This window comes from Arachis hypogaea, chromosome 15 (assembly GCF_003086295.3).
Source record: "Arachis hypogaea cultivar Tifrunner chromosome 15, arahy.Tifrunner.gnm2.J5K5, whole genome shotgun sequence".
Lineage (NCBI taxonomy): Eukaryota > Viridiplantae > Streptophyta > Magnoliopsida > Fabales > Fabaceae > Arachis > Arachis hypogaea.
The window spans coordinates 38406882-38422393 of NC_092050.1; the positions used below are offsets into that span (position 1 = coordinate 38406882).

Genomic DNA, 15512 nt, shown 5'->3' on the forward strand with positions numbered 1-15512 from the left:
TGTTGGCACAGCATCTATGTCGATCCTGGTAAATGGCTCACCATCTAAACCGTTTAAGATGGAGAGGGGTTTGAGACAAGGGGATCCATTATCTCCGTTTTTGTTTGTTCTAGTGGTTGATGTTCTGCATAGGATGGTAGGGAAGGCAGTTAGGAATAGATGTATTATGCCGCTGCTAGTTGGTAAGGACAATATAGAGCTATCACACCTCCAGTTCGCGGATGACACTATATTGTTCTGTCCACCAGAAAAAGAGACCATCAGAAATTATGCCAGGCTGCTAAGGTGCTTTGAGGTGATGTCGGGGTTAACCATTAACTTTGATAAATCAAGTTTAATCCCAATCAACTGTGAACAGCAGTGGACATATGACATGTGCAACTTGTTGGGATGCAAGGAGGCCTGCCTCCCAGTCAAATATCTTGGCATTCCCTTAGGAGCAAACCCAAGACTAGTAAGGACCTGAAAACCGATAATTGACAAGGTAGAGGAGAAGCTCAGCCTGTGGAAAGCAAAGGTTCTCAATAAAGCGGGTAAGCTGGTCCTTATTAAATCTGTATTAAATAGCTTGCCGGTGTACTACTTGAGTCTGTACAAGATGCCAAAGGTAGTGGCAGATAAGTTGATATCACTACAGAGAAGATTCCTATGGAGCAAGGAGGAAGGCAGGAATGGTCTGGCACTAGTTAAGTGGGAGGTGGTTCAAGCCCCCAAAAAATTGGGTGGATTGGGGATAGGCGATGCCGTGGTTAGAAACACCGCACTACTATTCAAGTGGTAGTGGCGATTTTCGAAAGAAGAATGTCCATTATGGAAGGAGGTTGTGTGCTCTTGCTATGAGTTGAACCCCCGTGTGATGTTATCAGCTCAAACATTACCTACTAGAGGGGGTCCATAGAAGGATATCTGTCATCTGCAGTTCAGGAATAATGCTGTAAAAGATAAGATGATTGCGGGGTTGTCTATGACGGTGGGTGACGGAAGGAGGACTCGATTCTGGGAAGATCTATGGTTACAAAGTGGTCCGTTAAAGATGAGTTTTCCGAGACTTTTCTCCATTTCAAACCAAAAAGGATCAGTCATAGGGGATTGTGGGTTTTGGGATGGGCTAAAGTGGATCTGGATTTCCAGTGGAGGCGAGATTTATACCAATGGGAGTTGGATCTGGTGGTTCAATTTCATGAGACTTTACGAGAGTAAATACCCATAGTAGTCCCTGAGATTCACGCAATTACTCATAGTAATCCCTAAGATTTCGAATTCCCTATTGTAGTCCTCCAGATAGAGCTCCGAGCACTCAAACTAGTCCCTGGCCATATTTCAGGTGATGACTTATCACCGGAACACTGACGTGGCCTAAGATTGCCACGCTGGACTGCTGCCAACGGCTAGCTGAGCTGGCTAAGTTCCAATTTTTACCCAGATTGGTCCCTCGTAGTATAATTAACCCTAAATCCCCAAATTCTTATACACCTCCCCTCTTCGTCTTGTTCACCTCTTCTTCTTCCTCTTCCATACACTTGTTCCTGTTCATGCACTCTCATCCGGAGCTGCTACTGATGTCGATGATTGGTGGAGGTAGCACTGGAGGTGGAAGCTCTGTTCGTTCCCCATCTAGCTGGAATCGGAGTAGAAAGCAAACGAAGAGCAGAAGATCGGCACCGCCAGAATGGTGCGGCTGTGGTTGTAGGCCAGTTCTCAGATGGTCTGGCACAGATTCGAATCCGAACAAACCGTTCTATGGCTGCCCCAATTATAATGTAGGTTAGAGTAATCACTTTTGTTGCTGTTATTCTCCTCCCCTGACTGTTCTTGTGTTGTTATGCCTCCCCTGACTGTTCTTGTGCTGTTCCTCTCCAAACTTTGATCCTTTATTGGTTGCAGACAAGTGGGAAGAGATGGTGCGGGCTTTTTGTGTGGGCAGATTCTGTGAATGAGGAACAGGTTGAAAAGTCAGAATCGTGTGGTGATGAAGTGAAGATCAACGTTGATTGGAGGCTTCGAAGGTTGGAGGAGGATGTCCAGATGCAAAAAGTGATGACCCAGTTGTTAGTGTTAGGTGTGTGTGTATTGACAGTGTTGTTGGTGATCCTGTATTGTAAATGATGAATGAATTGGTGGTTTTGGGTTCCTTGTTATCAACATTTGTAAAAATCTGCTTCTTGATGGAATGAAAAGTGTTTTTGTTAATTTAAATTCCATTGTGTATGAAAAAAATAAAGAAACTGCTTCTTGAATGGTAAAGCACATAGCATAGCATATTAACATAAATTCCATTGTCTATCAAGAAACAATAAAAGTTGACTGTAAAAGGCAGCCTAGAAACCATGTTGCTGCTATCAGTAGTTTCATCAAAGGCAAGGCCAAGGCATACCAAAAAGGCCTTTGCATCACAGTTTACCCTCTAGTCATTATACGATGGAAAATACTAATAACAAAACACAAAACAGAAACTCCTAAGTACATATATCTAGTATTCAATTCTTCTTTCTTGGAGGCCTAAATCCTGGCGTTGGGATGAACTGCATCAAGTTGGCAAACTTTGAAGATGTTGCTGAAAATGCACCCTGCAAGGGATTCACTGTTGGTGCGGTTGGCTGATTAGAGGATCGTCTTCGTGGTGACAGCTTGGAAGGTCTTTTTGGTGCAGGATCCTATAGGAGAAATAAGTAGCATTAACTACTATTTATGCATGGAAATAACAACATACTCAAATGTAAAATTTTAGTTACCTTTTCAGAATCCTCTTGCTCAGAAGCAGAAGGCTGAGTTAATTCGATCTCCTGGGGATTGCTTCCCAAATCTGCTTGGCCAGACACGTCTTGGGGCTGATGAACCGGCTTCTCAGGCACAGTATGAACTTCATCATTTTTCTTCTTCTCAGATGCCTTGGCGGCAGCGGCAGCGGCTGCTGCTGCAGCAGCAGCAGTAGCAGCATCAGCATCTTTTTTCTTTTTGCAGCCTCTCTTTGTATGCCCCTTATCACCACAGTAACTGCATGTAAATGCACCCAGCTGTCTCTTTAAGTGTACACCATCTGCAGTGTTGCCTGAGAGTTTTGGGTCAACTTTAGGCTTCTTAGTTCCAGAAGCACTATTCTCGTCCGCATCCATCCTCCGCTTCATCTTTAGTTTTCCAGGTTTTGTCTTGATTTTAGGGGCATGTGGCCTGTTACAGTCCTCTGCTTTTTCCCACAGTGGTTGACCCGGAATTGGATTAATGTGGTGGTTATAAGTTTCCTTGTATGAGTCCATGGTCAGCCATCTGTGACAGAAGTCTTCTGGCTATTTGTTCACACGAGACAGGGTAGCACAAGCGTGCACACACGGGATACCTGCAGGTGCCAAACAGTGAGAGGAACCATGATAATAGTTATGGCTGAGGAAAGTAAAATGCATAAACACAATTAACTTACCCGTTAGCATCCAAAATTGGCATGTGCACAGTCTCTTTCCTATGTCCACAACATGGTTGGTTGGATGTCCGTGCACCTCAAATTTTTCGTATCCGTTATCCCCAGTCCAAATAGGCTTCCAATGTTTGGATTCTTTCCTCACCTTTTCCAGCCTGCTCTTTATAACAGGTGTGAGCTTCCCAGTGTGATTCTGCAGCTTCACCTTGTTTTTCGCTATGGTTCGCATAACAAACATCCTTACCTCCTCCAGCAATGTTATGATGGGTTTGGCTCGTGCATCCTTGATCTTAGCATTGAACACTTCGCAGGCGTTGTTACAGATGCTATCCAATTTCGGCTTATGGCTAAATAAGCTTCTGGTCCAAGCATCCATTGGCCACTTCTCTAAGTATGCCCAGGCATCCTCATTTAACCGTTTGATCTTCTCCATTCCATCCCTGAATTCTTGGTATGTTGTTGCCCTTGCACATTCCCACAAAAGTCCCCTTAGCTGTAAGTCCTTCCAGTTCTTGTTGAAATTTTTCCATAAATGCCAGACGCAGAAACGATGATGCACATCAGGCATCACCGCCTTCACTGCTGATATCAGTCCCTGCCAGATTCAGTAAATGTTAGACACATAATCGTCCCTAACATTATAATTGTTACACATAATAGTCCCTAACATTTAATTAACATCCCCATAATAGTCCCTATAATTGATGGTCGTGACCCATAAAGGTCCCTAACGTTTAATAGAACAGCTCGATTAATGACAAAACCAGTAATTACAAGTTCTCTATAAGATGCACTACAAGCATAATGAAAGCACAATTCTTCAAGCAAGCATAACAGCACACCTAATAAGTAACCATGAAGATCCAATCATCTCACAGTCTATGCAGATAAGCAAAACAGCAAAATTCTTAATAAAATAAATAACCATCATACTCTATCCCTTCATGAACACAACCCACAAACCCAAGGTCAACCTCAGCGTCGCTCACCTCCTCAACCAAACCATCGTCTTCATGTAATATCTTCTCCTTCCCTTTACCTAGTGGACTAATATTTCTCTTACCCACCGTAGCATGTATCATGTTTCTCCTAATCCTACTCCCAGTTTTAGGATCATTCCCTGTAGCCTCAGATTCAGAGGAACTACCCTCATCCGGACCTGGCTTGAACATGCTATCCTCTTCACTATCAGAGGAATCAGAAGATACATCAAATGGAACTTCATTGTTAAACACTTTGCTAGTAAATCCTCTAGCAGCAGACCGTGTGCAGGGTCTCCTGGAAATACTTGGTCTCTTGGATAGTTTCTGCTTCTTGCTCCTATCTGATTTGGTGTTCTGACTGGATTTCGTGGGCTGGCTGATTTTGGTGGGCTTGGTGAGCTGGGTGGGCTTCGTGAGCTTGGTGGGCTTGGTGGGCTTGGTGACTTTTGGGGAGTTGTTCTTCTTCACAGGTTTGGTTGTCTTGGAAGGATTGGCAGTTTTGGAGTGTGATGGTTGTGATTGCCGTGGAGATGTTCTGTTTTTTTTTTTTGGACTGGATTTGCAAGAAGTGTTGGGTACAACCTTAGGGATAGGAGGAGCAACTATGATTGCATGAGTCTCTGTAACTGGGGGACTCACATCGGTATCTTTACCTGCATTACATCCCTCTCCACCATGATCATCCAAGTACACAACTGTGTTATCTCCCTCTAACACCTCCGGCACTGACACTGTATGCTCGAAATATATATCAATCAATCCCTCATTTGTCCTAGCACAATTCACCATCTCTCTTATCTCTTTGTCACTGTTTACATTTCTCAACCCCTTCTCCAAACATTTTCCAGGAACATGCCACCAGCACTGTTTAATGACATTGTACCCAAGCTCCCTATGGTAGTTCCTTATGTAGAACACATCCAGAGTATCAGTGTCTAAATCACCTAAACAGGCCTTATTATCCGAAGAATATATCATAATTCCTTCTGCATTTTTTTTGAAGTCACCCCCATGATGAAACATGATGTCCAACTTCTCCTCCATCTGCAAGAAATTTAAAATTTTTACAATACATAGGGAGAATTTGAAAGCCTATTCATGCATTAAAAAGGAAAAATAATCACCACAAGAAAACTTTTTTTTTCAAACCTCCATACTAATCCCTGTTTCTTCCCTGTTTCATTGGTATTATAGCAACCCCACAAACCCCAACCAACATTCAAACCCTAGACACTACAATGACACCAAAACTCCAGAACCTCAACAACACTGACCAATGCTATCATCAAACAACACTGTATTCAAAATGCAAACTTAAAAAAAAAGGTTACCTTGAGTCCGATCACAACGTCAGAACCTCGTCTTTGTGGTGAACGAAGGGAAGGGAAGAGCAACAACAACTTCTGATAAGATAACTTCTTCTCTCAAATTTTTGTTAACCCAGCACATACAACCCTACGGCTACGCCATTGTTGGGGAGATGAAGAAGAACTCAGAAGGTGGAAGAAGAAGAGACGAAGTGTTTATGTTGGTGGAGAAAACTGTTTTTCATATTAAGTAACAACTATACGGCGTCGTTTTTGGCTTTCAAGGGCGCCAAACCCAAAATGACGTCATTTTGGACATGTCCCACGTGGCAATCTTAGGACACGTCAGCGTTCCGGTGATGAGTCATCACCTGAAATATGGCCAGGGACTAGTTTGAGTGCTCGGAGCTCTATCTGAAGGACTACAATAGGGAATTCGAAATCTTAGGGATTACTATGAGTAATTGCGTGAATCTCAGGGACTACTATGGGTATTTACTCGACTTTACGACCTGTAAAGCTAGCACATGATAAGCCAGATAGAATTTATTGGAAATTTGACAAGGTATGTACTCAACTAACTCTTTTGTGCAGGTAGTACAGTCAGAATCTCTCTCGGAGGACATAACTAGCTACAGCTTCACAAGAACCTTATGGAATGGTTTAGTGCCGCCACAAGTGGAGTTATTTATCTGGTTTACTCTGATAAGAAGAGTGAATACTAAAGAAAGACTGGCTAGATTGGGTATTATGAGTCAAGGTGATAACATGTGCGGATTGTGTAATACAGAAGTTGAACATATTCATCATTTGTTCCTGGGTTGTGAGTTTACTTGGCAAGTGTGGTGTCTATGGCTATCTGAATTTCAGAGATCGTGGTCTTTTCCGGGCTCCCTAAAAGAACACTATGAGAGTTGGACAGGTGCTGCCAACAGGAAGATAGAGCGTAACAGGTGGCTTATGTGCTTCTTCTCGGTTATTTGGAACATTTGGCTAGAGAGAAACAGACGGATTTTCAATAACAAGGAAGGGAGTGCAGAGGAGGTGTTTCAGCAATCTTTAAACAACGTTAGAAAATGGAGTAGTCTAGATCCTTTTTGTTGTTGATGGCTATGCCGGAGATGACATAAAGGAAGCTTTTTATCTACTTATTTATGTTGTAGGATTGGTTTGATTGTCGCTCCACATTATTGTGTTGAGCTCTTTTGTTAAAAAAAACTCATAGTAAAGTCCAGAAATGTGATTTTTGCATAAAAACTAATAACAATATAATAAAAAGTAACTAAAACATGCTAAAAACTACCTAAAAACAATGCCAAAAAGCGTATAAATTATCCGCTCATCAATGGTTCTTATCATGATTATGCCACTCAAACACCATTATTCCATGCACCATACTCTCAACATAGTCCTCAAACACCATCATTCCAACCACCATGCTCCCAATCCACATCCTATTTCCATCAATCACCTCCACACAATCCCAATCCATATCCTCCATATGCACACACTTATAAACATTATGAACAAGCACCCATGGAACCACTACCACTTCAACATCACTACCCTCACAATCCTTCTTTTTCTTCCAACCAAGCCTCTATGGATGATACGCTTGATATTATTCTTCAAGGACAAAGAGAGCTTCAAAATTCAATCCAAGCTCTTATATCTCGTATGGATACACCTCCTACCTCCAATACTCAACCCTCAAGCTCTAGAGCATTTCCTTTTTAACCACATAATGATCTCTCCATCCCACCACCACCCTCCATGAAAGAACATTTGTATCCATCAATCCAGGAGCAACATGATCCCAATTACGCGATTGACATGGAATAAGAGAGAAGAGATCGTCTTAGGGACTTAATGGATCGGATTCATGCATCTATACTTTAAGAGAAGCAAGAGGAGGCCCAAAAAGTGGAGGTAGTAGAGGCCCTTGAAGATGAAGGAATAGTTGAAGGATTAGGGGAGGTTGAACAAGAGGGAAGTTCCATCATTGAAGACAACTCTACACCAAGTGACAATAAGAATCTTGTTGAAGCTTCTTCCATCGGATGTGAAACCAATGTTGAGGAGGAATGTATACACCCTCCAACACATAATTTGATTAATGAGAAAGAGTTGGAAGAAGTTAGCAAACAAGAGGAAATTGAAGAAAGTTGTCAAAAGATGGAAGTCATCAAGGAGGAACCAAAGAAAGTGGAGCCTACAATGTCAAGACCATTGGATATCTTCCTTGCTAAGTTACCATCCAAATTACAAGTTGAATGGGTAATCATCTCATCCTTTAATTTCCTTGTCCCATATGAATATGCATTGTTAGAAACGGATGGTCAACTTAGAGCTATGTGTGGGTTAGAAAGTAGAAAAAAGTTGGGTGTTGATTGGCAACAAGAATCAAGGTGCATAGTGGAAGGAAGCTCAAATTTTAGGATTCATGGTTGGAGTGAAGCTCAATTCAAGGGATTTAGGATGAGGATTAGGAGTTCTAAAGAGAATTCAATAAGTTTGTCACCCCGGAATATACATAGACAGTCATCAACTTTGGGGCCTTGTCATTTGCTTAAGCTTCCTTAAAGGCCTTGTGTGCCTCATTTGGGATCTCAGAGGACATTGGAAATGCAAGTATTGGTGGGGATTCAAGGAAGAGTTCAAGCATAAGCCACCATAGCAAAGCCCCCACCAAATGTCCAACTTAAGGACTTTAAATAAAAGTGCTAGGTGGGAAACACCTGGTGCACGAAATCGTGATTGTTCATTCCTTGGTAACGGTGCCAAAAACTTAATACGCACGTTTATAATCTTAGTTCTTTTTCACAACTTCGCACAACTAAACAGCAAGTGCACTGGGTCGTCCAAGTAATAAACCTTACGTGAGTAAGGGTCGATCCCACGGAGATTGTCGGCTTGAAGCAAGCTATGGTCATCTTGCAAATCTCAGTCAGGCGGATTCAAATGGTTATGGTGAATTGATAGTTAAAATATAATTAAAATATAAAATGGGATAGAGATACTTATGCAATTCATTAGTGAGAATTTCAGATAAGTGTATGGAGATGCTTTTGTTCCTTCTGAACCTCTGCTTTCCTACTGTCTTCATCCAATCATTCATACTCCTTTCCATGGCAAGTTGTATGTTGGGCATCACCGTCGTCAATGGCTACATCCCGTCCTCTCAGTGAAAATGGTCCAACTGCGCTGTCACCACACGACTAATCATCTGTCGATTCTCGATCATGCTGGAATAGGATCCAATGATCCTTTTGCGTCTGTCACTACGCCCAGCACTCGCGAGTTTGAAGCTCGTCACATCCATCCCTTCCCAGATCCTACTCGGAATACCGCAGACAAGGTTTAGACTTTCCGGATCTCAAGAATGGCCGCCAATAATTCTAGCCTATACTACGAAGACTCTGATCGTAAATCAGGAGGCTAAGAGATATGCATTCAAGTTTGCTTTCATGTAGAACGGAAGTGTTTGTCAGGCACGCGTTCATAAGTGAAAATGGTGATGAGCATCACATAATCATCACATTCATCATGTTCTTGTGTGTGAATGAATATCTTAGAGAAGAAATAGGCTTGAGTTGAATAGAAAAACAATAGTACTTTGCATTAATTCATGAGTAACACCAGAGCTCCACACCTTAATCTATGGTGTGTAGAAACTCTACCGTTGAAAGTACACAAGAACAAGGTCTAGGCATGGCCAAATGGCCAGCCTCCCCAAATGGCATATGAATTCAAAAATAGGGAAAAAGACTGATCCCTGATCAAGGATGATCAAAAGATGTAAAATAAATCACTAAAAGTAGTTTTTATACTAAACTAGTAGCTAGGGTTACATAAGATAAGTAAATGATGTAGAAATCCACTTTCGGGCCCACTTGGTATGTGCTTGGACTGAGCATTGAGCTTTCATGTGTAGAGACTCTTTTTGGAGTTAAACGCTAGGTTATAGCCTGTTTCTGGCGTTTAACTCTTATTTGCAACCTGTTTCTGGCATTTAACTCCAGAATAGGGCAGGAAGTAGGCGTTTGAACGCCAGTTTGCATCGTCAAAATTCGATCAAAGTATGGACTATTATATATTGCTGAAAAGCCCTGGATGTCTACTTTCCAACGCAATTGATAGCGCGCCAATTGGATTTTTGTAACTTCATAAAATCCTCTTCGAGTGCAGGGAGGTCAGAATCCAACAACATCTGCAGTCCTTCTTCAGCCTTTGAATCAGATTTTTGCTCAAGTCCCTCAATTTCAGCCAAAAATTACCTGAAATCATAGAAAAATACAAAAACTCCTAGTAAAGTCCAGAAATGTAATTTTTATTTAAAAACTAATAAAATTATATTAAAAACTAACTAAATCATACTAAAAACTATGTAAAAACAATGCCAAAAAGCGTATAAATTATCCGCTCATCACAACACCAAACTTAAATTGTTGCTTGTCCCCAAGCAACTGAAAATCAAATAAGATAAAAAGAAGAGAATATACTATAAATCCCAAAATATCAATGAAACTTAGCTCCAATCAGATGAGCAGGACTAGTAGCTTTTTACCTCTGAACAATTTTGGCATCTCACTTTATCATTTGAAGTTCAGAATGATTGGCATCTATAGAAACTCAGAATTCAGATAGTGTTATTGATTCTCCTAGTTTAGTATGTTGATTCTTGAACATAGCTACTTTATGAGCCTTGGCTGTGGCCCTGAGCACTTTATTTTCCAGTATTACCACCGGATACATAAATGCCACAGACACATAATTGGGTGAACCTTTTCAGATTGTGACTCAGCTTTGCTAAAGTCCCCAATTAGAGGTGTCCAGGGTTCTTAAGCACACTCTGTTTTTGCTTCGGACCTCGACTTTAACCGCTCAGTCTCAAGCTTTTCACTTGACACCTTCACGCCACAAGCACATGGTTAGGGACAGTTTGGTTTAGCCGCTTAGGCCAGGATTTTATTCCTTTGAGCCCTCCTATCCACTGATGCTCAAAGCCTTGGATCCCTTTTACCCTTGCCTTTTGGTTTTAAGGGCTATTGGCTTTTTCTGCTTGCTTTTTTTTTCTTTCTTTTTTTTTTTGCCTTCTCTTTTTTTTTTTGCAAGCTTTTCTCTATTCACTGCTTTTTCTTGCTTCAAGAATCATTTTTATGATTTTTCAGATCATCAAATAACATTTCTCCCTTTTCATCATTCTTTCAAGAGCCAACAATTTTAACATTCATAAACAACAAATTCAAAAGACATATGCACTGTTCAATCATTCATTCAGAAAATAAAAAGTATTGTCACCACATCAAAATAATTAAACTAGTTTCAAGGATGAATTCGAAATCATGTACCTCTTGTTCTTTTGTGATTAAAAGAATTTTTCATTTAAGAAAGGTGATGGATTCATAGGACATTCATAGCTTTAAGACATGGACACTTAGACACTAGTGATCATGTAATAAGACACAAACATAAATAGACATAAAGCATAGTAGACGAAAAACAGAGAAAATAAATAGACAATGAGATTAAGGAACGGGTCCACCTTAGTGAGGGTGGTGTCTTCTTCCTCTTTGAAGAACCAATGGTGTTTTTGAGCTCCTCTATGTCTCTTCTTTCTCTTTGTTGCTCCTCCCTCATAGCTCTTTGATCTTCTCTAATCTCATGGAGAATGATGGAGTGCTCTTGGTGCTCCATCCTTAGTTGTCCCATGTTGGAACTTAATTCTCCTAGGGAGGTGTTGATTTGCTCCCAATAGTTTTGTGGAGGGAAGTGCATCCCTTGAGGCATCTCAGGGATTTCATGGTGAGGAATTTCCTCATGCTCTTGTTGAGGTCCATGAGTGGGCTCTCTTGTTTGCTCCATCCTTTTCTTAGTGATAGGCTTGTCCTCTTCAATGAGGATGTCTCTTGGCCACAACTTCATAGAAGTGGTCTTCATGGACCTTTGAGATGAATCTCTCCATCTCTCATGACTCAGAGGTAGAAGCTTTTGCCTTCCCTTTCCTCTTTCTAGAGGTTTCTCTGGCCATAGGTGCCATAAATGGTTATGGAAAAATAAAAAGCAACACTTTTACCACACCAAACTTAGAAGGTTTGCTCGTCCTCGAGCAAAAGAAGAAAGAGTGGAGTAGAAGAAGAAGAAGAAAAGGGAGGGGATGGAGAGGGTGAGTGGTTCGGCCAAGGGGGAATTAGGTGGTTATGATGTGTGAAAAAGAAAGAGTGATGGTTTGAATTTGAGTGGGTGGGTGTAGGTGGGTTGTATGATGGTTTTGGAGGAGTAATGGAGGTGATTGGTGGAGGTTATTTTGGGGAAGAGTGTTATGAGAAGGTGTGAAGAGGAGAGCAGAAGAGGTGGGGTAGGTGGGGATCCTGTGGGGTCCACAGATCCAGAGGGGTCAAGGACTTAGTATCTCTGCTCCATTTAGGCGTGCAAAACACCCTTAGAATGCATGTCTGGCGTTAAACACCAGCTTTTCTCCCATTATTGGCGTTAAACGCCAATTTCATGCTCTGTTCTGGCGTTAAACGCCAGTCTGGTGCTTGTTTCTGGTGTTTAAACGCCAGTAAGCTCTTCCTCTAGGGTGAGCTATTTTTAATGCTGTTTTTCACTCTGTTTTTGATTTTTCAATTGTTTTTATGGCTTCACATGATCATCAACCTAAAGAAAACATAAAATAGCAATGGAAAATAAATAGATATAATTAAATAACAATGGGTTGCCTCCCAACAAGTGCTTCTTTAATGTCAATAGCTTGACATTGAACTCTCATGGAGCCTCACAGAAAATCAGAGCAATGTTGGGACCTCTTAACACCAAACTTAGAGTTTGAATGTGGGGGTTTCGTTTGACTCTGTATTGAGAGAAGCTTTTCATGCTTCCTCTCCATGGTTACAGAAGGAGAACCTTGAGTCTTAAATACAAGGTAGCCCTCATTCAACTGAAGGACTAACTCTCCTCTGTCAACATCAATCACAGCCTTTGCTGTGGCTAGGAAGGGTCTTCCAAGGATGATGGATTCATCCTCATCCTTTCCAGTGTCTAGGATTATGAAATCAGCAGGGATGTAAAGGCCTTTGACCTTTACTAGCACGTCCTCTACTAGTCCATAAACCTTTTTCATTGATTTGTCTGCCATCTCTAATGAGATTCTTGCAGCTTGTACCTCAAAGATTCCCAGTTTCTCCATTACAGAGAGTGGCATGAGGTTTATCCCTAACCCAAGGTCACACAGAGCATTCTCAAAGGTCATGGTGCCTATGGTACAAGGTATGAAGAATTTTCCGGGATCCAGTTTCTTCTGAGGTAATGTCTGCCTCATTAATGCATTCAGTTCATTGGTGAACAAGGGGGGTTCATCCTCCCAAGTCTCATTACCAAATAACTTGGCATTTAGCTTCATGATTGCTCCTAGATACTTAGCAACTTGCTCTGCAATGGTATCTTCATCCTCTTCAGAGAAAGAGTATTCATCAGAGCTCATGAATGGCAGAAGGAGGTCCAATAGAATCTCTAGGGTATCTGTATGAGCCTAAGATTCCTTTGGTTCCTCAAAAGGGAACTCCTTTCTGTCCAGAGGACGTCTCAAGAGGTCTTTCTCACTGGGATTCATGTCCTCCTCCTCCTCTGGGCATTCGACCACACCAAGTAAGGTTATGGCCTTGCAATCTCTCTTGGGATTTTCTTCTGTATTGCTTGGAAGAGTACTGGGAGGAGTTTCAGTAATCTTCTTACTCAGCTGACCTACCTGTGCCTCCAAATTTCTAATGGAGGACTTTGTTTCATTCATGAAATTTAGTATGGTTTTGGATAGATCAGAGACTATGGTTGCCAGGCCAGAATGGCTCTATTCAGAATTCTCTGTCTGTTGCTGAGAAGATGATGGAAAAGGCTTGCTATTGCTAAACCTATTTCTTCCACCATTATTATTGAAGCCTTGTTGAGGCTTCTGTTGATCCTTCCATGAGAGATTAGGATGATTTCTCCATGAAGGATTATAGGTGTTTCCATAGGGTTCTCCCATATAATTCACCTCTGCTATTGCAGGGTTCTCAGGATCATAAGCTTCTTCTTCAGAAGATGCCTCTTTAGTACTGTTGGATGCAGCTTGTAATCCATTCAGACTCTGAGAAATTATATTGACTTGTTGAGTCAATATTTTGTTCTGAGCCAATATGGCATTCAGAGTATCAATTTCAAGAACTATCTTCTTCTGAGGCATCCCATTGTTCACAGGATTCCTCTCAGAGGTGTACATAAACTGGTTATTTGCAACCATTTCAATGAGTTCCTGAGCTTCTACAGGGGTTTTCATGTGAAGAGATCCTCCTGCAGAATAGTCCAATGACATTTTTGACAACTCAGGCAGACCATCATAGAATATACTTATGATGCTCCATTCTGGAAGCATGCCAGTAGGACACCTTTTGATCAGTTACTTATATCTTTCCCAAGCTTCATAGAGGGACTCTCCTTCCTTCTGTCTGAAGGTTTGGATTTCCACTCTAAGCTTGCTCATCTTTTAAGGAGGAAAGAATTTGGCCAGGAAAGCACTGACCAGCTTATCCCAAGAGTTCAGGCTTTCCTTAGGTTGTGAATCCAACCATGTTCTAGCTCTGTCTCTTACAGCAAAAGGGAAAAGCATAAGCCTGTAGACCTCGGGATCAACTCCATTGGTCTTGACAGTATCACAGATTTGCAAGAATTCAGCTAAAAACTGATGAGGATCTTCCATTGGAAGTCCATGAAACTTGCAATTCTGCTTCTTTGCATCTCCACCATTGTTATTAGGTTCGGCCATGTCTTCTTCTTTTTTGAAAATTTCTGTCAGGTCCTCTCCAGAGGGTTGTGCTTTAGCTTCTCTTAGTTTTCTCTTAAGAGTCCTTTCAGGTTCAGGATCAGCTTCAATAAGAATGTCTTTATCTCTGTTCCTGCTCATATGAAAAAGAAGAGAACAGAAAAAAAAAAGAGGAATCCTCTATGTCACAGTATAGAGATTCCTTTATGCGAGTAGAAGAAGAGAAGAATAGAAGAAGGAGAGGATAAGAATTCGAACACAGAGGAGAAGAATGGATTCGAATTTTTGAATGGAAGAGGGGTGTTAGTAGATAATTAAATAAATAGAAAGAGATGAGAGGGGGAAGAATTTGAAAATTAAATAAAATAAATAAATAAATTTTTTTTACTATTAGTTATAATTCGAAATTTAAAAAGAAAAATTAAATTAAATTAAATTAGAATTTAAAATAAATAGTTAACTAAAAAGGAATTTTGAAAAAGTGGGGAAGAGTTTTCGAAAATTAGAGAGAAAAAATTAGTTAGGTGGTTTTGAAAAAGATATGATTGAAATAGAAAATTTTTAAAATAAAAAATTCAAGTAGTTAATTGAAAAAGATTTGAACATCAAATTTGAAAAGATAAGAAGTTAGAAAAGATTTTGAAATTGAGTTTTGAAAAAGACATGATTGAAATTGAAAAAGATTTGAAAAGGAGATTAAAAAGATTTGATTTTGAAAATTAAAGTTGATTACTTGATTAACAAGAAACTAAAAGATATGATTCTAAAATTTAAAGATGGAACCTTTCTTAATAGGCAAGTAACAAACTCAAAAATTTTTGAATCAATCACATTAATTGTTAGTAAAGATTTTGAAATTATAAAATGAAATTAAAAAAAAAAAAGATTTTGAAAATCATTTTAAAAAGTTTTCGAAAATATGAAAAAAAATGAGAAAGATTTGATTTTTGAAAAGGTTTGAAAAAGATAGAATTTTTAAATTGAAAATTTGACTTGACTAATAAGAAACAACT

The 15512-nt window shown here is 40.3% G+C and overlaps 1 non-coding gene across 1 annotated transcript; it reads left to right on the forward strand.

The window, feature by feature from the left end:
* Nucleotides 1-14110: 14110 nt before the first annotated feature.
* On the forward strand, nucleotides 14111-14214 carry LOC112753182 (small nucleolar RNA R71). The gene has a single exon (XR_003177577.1). It is a non-coding gene; the product is annotated as a small nucleolar RNA R71 (small nucleolar RNA).
* The last annotated feature ends 1298 nt before the right edge of the window (nucleotides 14215-15512 follow it).